We start from the raw sequence: 6,887 nt of genomic DNA on the forward strand, positions 1-6,887 counted from the left end.
CAAAGATGAAGTCAAGCTTTCGCTTTTTGCAGATGACATGATATTATACATGGAAAATCCAATAGACTCCACCAAAAGTCTGCTAGAACTGATACATGAATTTAGCAAAGTTGCAGGATACAAAATCAATGTACAGAAATCCGTTGCATTCTTATACACTAACAATGAAGCAACAGAAAGACAAATAAAGAAACTGATCCCATTCACAATTGCACCAAAAAGCATAAAATACCTAGGAATAAATCTAACCAAAGATGTAAAAGATCTGTATGCTGAAAACTATAAAAAGCTTATGAAGGAAATTGAAGAAGATATAAAGAAATGGAAAGACATTCCCTGCTCATGGATTGGAAGAATAAATATTGTCAAAATGTCAATACCACCCAAAGCTATCTACACATTCAATGCAATCCCAATCAAAATTGCACCAGCATTCTTCTCGAAACTAGAACAAGCAATCTTAAAATTCATATGGAACCACAAAAGGCCCCGAGTAGCCAAAGTAATTTTGAAGAAGAAGACCAAAGCAGGAGGCATCACAACCCCAGACTTTAGCCTCTACTACAAAGCTGTCATCATCAAGACAGCATGGTATTGGCACAAAAACAGACACATAGACCAATGGAATAGAATAGAAACCCCAGAACTAGACCCACAAACGTATGGCCAACTCATCTTTGACAAAGCAGGAAAGAACATCCAATGGAAAAAAGACAGTCTCTTTAACAAATGGTGCTGGGAGAACTGGACAGCAACATGCAGAAGGTTGAAACTAGACCACTTTCTCACACCATTCACAAAAATAAACTCAAAATAGATAAAGGACCTGAATGTGAGACAGGAAACCATCAAAAGCCTAGAGGAGAAAGCAGGAAAAGAACTCTCTGACCTCAGTCGTAGCAATCTCTTACTCGACACATCCCCAAAGGCAAGGGAATTAAAAGCAAAAATGAATTACTGGGACCTTATGAAGATAAAAAGCTTCTGCACAGCAAAGGAAACAACCAACAAAACGAAAAGGCAACCAACGGAATGGGAAAAGATATTTGCAAATGACATATCGGACAAAGGGCTAGTATCCAAAATCTATAAAGAGCTCATCAAACTCCACACCCGAAAAACAAATAACCCAGTGAAGAAATGGGCAGAAAACATGAATAGACACTTCTCTAAAGAAGACATGTGGATGGCCAACAGGCACATGAAAAGATGTTCAACGTCGCTCCTTATCAGGGAACTACAAATCAAAACCACACTCAGATATCACCTCACGCCAGTCAGAGTGGCCAAAATGAACCAATCAGGAGACTATAGATGCTGGAGAGGATATGGAGAAACGGGAACCCTCTTGCACTGTTGGTGGGAATACAAATTGGTGCAGCCGCTCTGGAAAGCAGTGTGGAGTTTCCTCAGAAAATTAAAAATAGACCTACCCTATGACCCAGCAATAGCACTGCTAGGAATTTATCCAAGGGATACAGGAGTACTGATGCATAGGGGCACTTGTACCCCAATGTTTATAGCAGCACTCTCAACAATAGCCAAATTATGGAAAGAACCTAAATGTCCATCAACTGATGAATGGATAAAGAAATTGTGGTTTATATACACAATGGAATACTACGTGGCAATGAGAAAGAATGAAATATGGCCTTTTGTAGCAACGTGGATGGAACTGGAGAGTGTGATGCTAAGTGAAATAAGCCATACAGAGAAAGACAGATACCATATGGTTTCACTCTTATGTGGATCCTGAGAAACTTAACAGAAACCCATGGGGGAGGGGAAGGAAGAAAAAAAAAAAAAAGAGGTTAGAGTGGGAGAGAGCCAAAGCATATGAGACTGTTAAAAACTGAGAACAAACTGAGGGTTGATGGGGGGTGGGAGGGAGGGGAGGGTGGGTGATGGGTACTGAGGAGGGCACCTTTTGGGATGAGCACTGTGTGTTGTATGGAAACCAATTTGACAATAAATTCCATATATTGAAAAAAAAAATAAAAAAAATAAAATGAACCTTACAGTGTTCGCTTTTCCTAAAATCCTAAGTGTATATATATATATATATATATATATATATATATATATTATAATCATAGAACAACACAAAAATAACATAAAGAGATCTATCTAAAGGTCAGTGTGACACATAAAACTAAATACGAAAAAATTATGTGAGTCACCTAAATGATTCAAGGAAAGGAAATACAAGGAAGGAAAAAACAAACAGAATTTTAAAATAAAAGGTAGGTACAACAATAACAATATTACATTAGTGTAAATGGACCAAATACTTTATTTTTTTTTCTTTTTTTTTTAATTTTTTTTAACGTTTATTTATTTTTGAGACAGAGAGAGACAGAGCATTAACGGTCAGAGAGAGGGAGACACAGAATCTGAAACAGGTTCCAGGCTCTGAGCTGTCAGCACAGAGCCCAACGCGGGGCTCGAACTCATGGACCGCGAGATCATGACCTGAGCCGAAGTCGGCCGCTTAACCAACTGAGCCACCCAGGAGCCCTTGGACCAAATACTTTAAATAAAAGATAGAGATTTCCAGGCTTGATAAAAAAACACAAAAACCAAGCATATTATATTTACAAAAAAAATATTTAGATTTAGATTATGGTAGACAGACTCCAAAAGTAGTCTTTTGATTCCTGCCTCCTGGTTCTTGCACCCTGTGTGATACCTTCTCTTTGACCATGGGTGTGATTTCCTTCTAAAGCATAGAATACAACAAAGATAATATCATGTAGACAGAAGATTTGAAAAACACTATCAATGAATTTTAGCTAATTGATACTTATAGACTATACATAGGTATTTATGGTAGCATTTCCAAATAAACATGAACATTCACCAAGCTAGAGCATTCTAGATTATAAACATGTCTTAGTACATTCCAAAGAATGGGAGACATACAGAATATGACTTTTCCTACAATATAATTAATTAGAAATTAAAAAAAGAAATTATCTATAAAATCTCAAAATATGCTTAAATTAAGCAACACACTTCAGAAGAACCCATTAAGGCAAAAAAGAAATCACATGAGTAACTGGAACATATTTTGAAGTAATGATAACTAAAGGATAATAAAAGCATTTGGAAAAATAGGAGATACAGCTAAAGAGTGTTTTTAAAAAGTTATGATTCTGAATGGCTATGTTAAAAAGAAGAGCAATCTATTGTATATATTTCCATCTTAAGAAGTAAAAACAAATAAAACACCAAAATAAAACTCTAGCAAATTAAACCCAAGTTAAGTAGAAAAAAGAAAGTAAGAGCATTGAAAGAAGTTATCAATGGAATAGAAAATAGACAATTAAAGAAAATCAATGTCAAGAGTTTGCTCTTTGAAAAATAATATAATTACTAAATATCAAGATAAAAATATTACTAAAAACAAGAATAAATAAAGACATTTTTTAGACATTAAAAAGTAAGGAAATAGTTTGAACAACTTTTATGAATAAATTTTACAACATACCTAAATTGCAAAAAATCATATGAAAGATTCAAATTAACAAAATCAATACAGAAAGAAATAGAAAATATGAATAGCCCCATATATTATAAAAAATTAAATTTCTTATTTAAGATTTTTCTCAGAGAAAACTTCAAATTTAAATGATTTCACTGGTGAATACTATCAAACATATGAGAAAGAAACCCTACCAATCTTGAGCATACTCTTTCAGAAAATAGGGGAGAATTGTACGTTTTTCATACATTTTTTTCAACTCAATATTCAAGCCTTAACATATTAAATCATATAAAGATACTACAAATAAAAGAATTACAGACCAATGTAACTCATGAATACAGATGCAAAAATCCTTAGCAAATATTAGTCAATCAAATTCAGCAATACATAGATAATATAGCATTTCCAAGTAGGGCTTATTCTAGAAATTGAACATTGGTTTAGGGTTAAATTTTAATTATCGAAATTCACCACCTTAGTAGTATAAAGGAGAGTAACTAGATGATCACTTTAAGAAATGATCCTGGGGGCGCCTGGGTGGCGCAGTCGTTTGTTTAAGCGTCCGACTTCAGCCAGGTCACGATCTCGCGGTCCGTGAGTTCGAGCCCGCGTCAGGCTCTGGGCTGATGGCTCGGAGCCTGGAGCCTGTTTCCGATTCTGTGTCTCCCTCTCTCTCTGCCCCTCCCCTGTTCATGCTCTGTCTCTCTCTGTCCCAAAAATAAATAAAAAACGTTGAAAAAAAAAATTAAAGAAATGATCCTGGATTGGTTATAATTGCAAAATGTGTCCAGACAAATAAAAGCACAAACTTTCATACCTTTGGGGGTACCAATGTGGATCGAAGCAGAAGGATGATTCTCAGTCCCTCAGACTTAGAACCAAAGTAGCAGAGTGAGTGAGACAGTGGACCTGACATACGAGAATAATGTGAACGAGAATAAATGTGTTTACATATCTCTTTAAATAAAATGCAAGAGTAATTAATTAAATCTAATATTAGTAATTAGTAATTAACATTAAAACTTAATTGTAGTAATTTGAGTTTTGTGTGTGTGTATGTGATTTCCAGAATTTCAATATTGGACACATGTCACTTTTTTTAAGTTAGGGAAAATACCCAATAAGGTCATTTTAAAAAGAAGAAACAGAATAGAAATGAGGATAATTAATACTGACAGGATAGAAAACTTTTTATCAGGGTTTACACATTTCTAAATATCCCTTAAGCGCACACACACGCACACACACACACACACACAAACACACACACACCACTGTGGTTATGAATCAGTTTCTGTCTATAGGGACAAAAAAAGGTGACCAATGTGGTCCTTAGCAGAGCCACAGACAGGTAGTTTAATATTAAAAGGGCTGACAGTCCTCAGAGAGAAAGCATAGGGTCTGTGTCACCCTCACAGTGTAAGACCACACAAGGGAGACCCATGGAGATGTCCCTTCAGCCCGGTGTGAATAAAAGAGCCTGAGAAAGGCAAGGGAACTTAGAGCATATTTAGCAAATAGCTTCTGCTAGTTCAGATCCAACTGCTCAAGTTTCTATTCATGCTGTGCTGAGAGATGTCAATAATCTGTAAAACATCCTCTTAATAGAATTCTCAGTTATCAGAGGCTATCGTTATATCCATTACTGATTGTCTTGAAAACCAAGAACAAATGACTCTCTCCTAGACCCCACAAGCATCATGTAAGCAGAGCCCTGACTTCTATGCATGAGGAGAAAAAAAATTAAAGGGCTATTTTCAAAGCGCTAAAACACAGCTACCAAGCTTCCTATGACTAATTGTAGGTTGCCATTACAACCTTGCCATTGTAATTGTTTGGTTACTATATTTTCTCCCAGGAGAGATCCAAGTTTATAAGACTAGGCATGTTTAACAGTAGATGTCTCTGAAAAAGGAATTAAAGGTAGGTGCCATGAAACTTGAGAGGAGGGAGGATAGCAAAAATAAATTAGTCCTTGGGAGTCTGCTTTAAAAATAACTCTGTGATCAATACTTTTTCTGATAATCTTCTTTGAAAGTTTATTTATTTATTTTGAGAGAGAGAGCAAGCAGGGGAGAGAGAGAGAGGGAGAGGGAGAATCCCAAGCAGGCTCCCCTGTCAGTGCAGAGCCCTATGTGAGGCTTGACATCACAAACCATGAGATCACAATCTGAGCCCAAATCAAGAGTTAGATATTTAACTGACTGAGCCACGTAGGTGCCCCAATAATCTTTTTATTTCTTTCAAACCAAAAAAGCAGTTGATCCCTCTGTAACTAAAGTTAAATAAGGTTTTCAGCAATGTAAACTAGAAACAGCCTTTTGTTTTCATTTGTTTCCTCCAAAGATGTGATTCTGAAGGGAGAGCTAGAACTGGTTTTTGTCTCATATCCATGAAACATTTTTATTGAGTAAAATTAACGCAAAAGGATGTCAAACAGCAACTCCGACCGCAATCCTGCGCTAAATGAATATGTTGTACGCTTGACATCTAACACCGAATTCCACTAGTCCTCACACCATTCTCCATTTAAAAAGACAACATCTGACTGTTTCTTGGAGTGATGGCAAATTCCACTTGGACACCTGCATGCCAGATGTGTGTAGCTACACATGCATGCTGCTATTCTGCAATATTTACCACCACAAACTGCTTTTCCCCTTTGGCTGAATTGAGAAGTAGAGCCATCAGAAAGCACCATGGCTCTTAAACAATTTTTTTTCTCATTACTCTTTTATCTGGTCATTCACATGTTTTCAGTTTTCCTTGTAACTCTATTTTTACATAACAGCTCTGATTCCAAATCCACAAGTCATCTCTTTTTCCCCTCGTTGAAAAAATATTGAGAACTGGGGATTAATTGTGGCTTTTTCAATTTATTTTTATTTTTAAAATGTAGGCAGTGACAAATGGAGGGATATTAAGCTTCATTTTTCTGTTGGGTCAACCATAGGCAAAAGAACAAATAGATTTTTGAAGTTTTAATGAATCAACTCCAAATCTATTGAAAGTATTAGACCATGTCTATTTTTAAACATTATTTAATAGAAATAATCACTTTTTCATGTTCAGTGAGGGGTTGTTCTTTCTCACAGGTTTGGGCTTCGGGCTGGAAGGGAAAGTCACGCAGCAGATGGGCATTAAAAGTGGAAAGATCAAAGGGTGACATCACTGGAACTCAAGGTCTAGGAGTGGAGGGCCAGGTGGACACCAGAAGTATAAAGTTAATACGATGTTTTGCTGCTACCAGCAGGCAGGAAGACCAGAGCAAACACAGCTACACGTGCAGAAATCCTCTATCAGCTGTTGGTAATTTGCTTGGATTATCCCAAATGGCTTGCTTAAATCCATCTCATATAATATTACCATGCAAATCCATGGTAGTCCTTGTACCATATCA

The 6,887-nt window shown here is 36.3% G+C and overlaps 1 long non-coding RNA gene across 1 annotated transcript in view; it reads left to right on the forward strand.

Moving 5' to 3' along the window:
* LOC122217018 overlaps positions 1–6,653 on the forward strand; it is a 101,579-nt gene extending 94,926 nt beyond the window's left edge. Inside the window, exon 4 of the long non-coding RNA XR_006201256.1 lies at positions 6,583–6,653. This is a non-coding gene — a long non-coding RNA (uncharacterized LOC122217018). The remainder of the gene's footprint in view (positions 1–6,582) is intronic.
* Positions 6,654–6,887: the final 234 nt, after the last annotated feature.

The sequence above is a fragment of the Panthera leo genome, chromosome B1, assembly GCF_018350215.1.
Source record: "Panthera leo isolate Ple1 chromosome B1, P.leo_Ple1_pat1.1, whole genome shotgun sequence".
NCBI classification, from domain to species: domain Eukaryota; kingdom Metazoa; phylum Chordata; class Mammalia; order Carnivora; family Felidae; genus Panthera; species Panthera leo.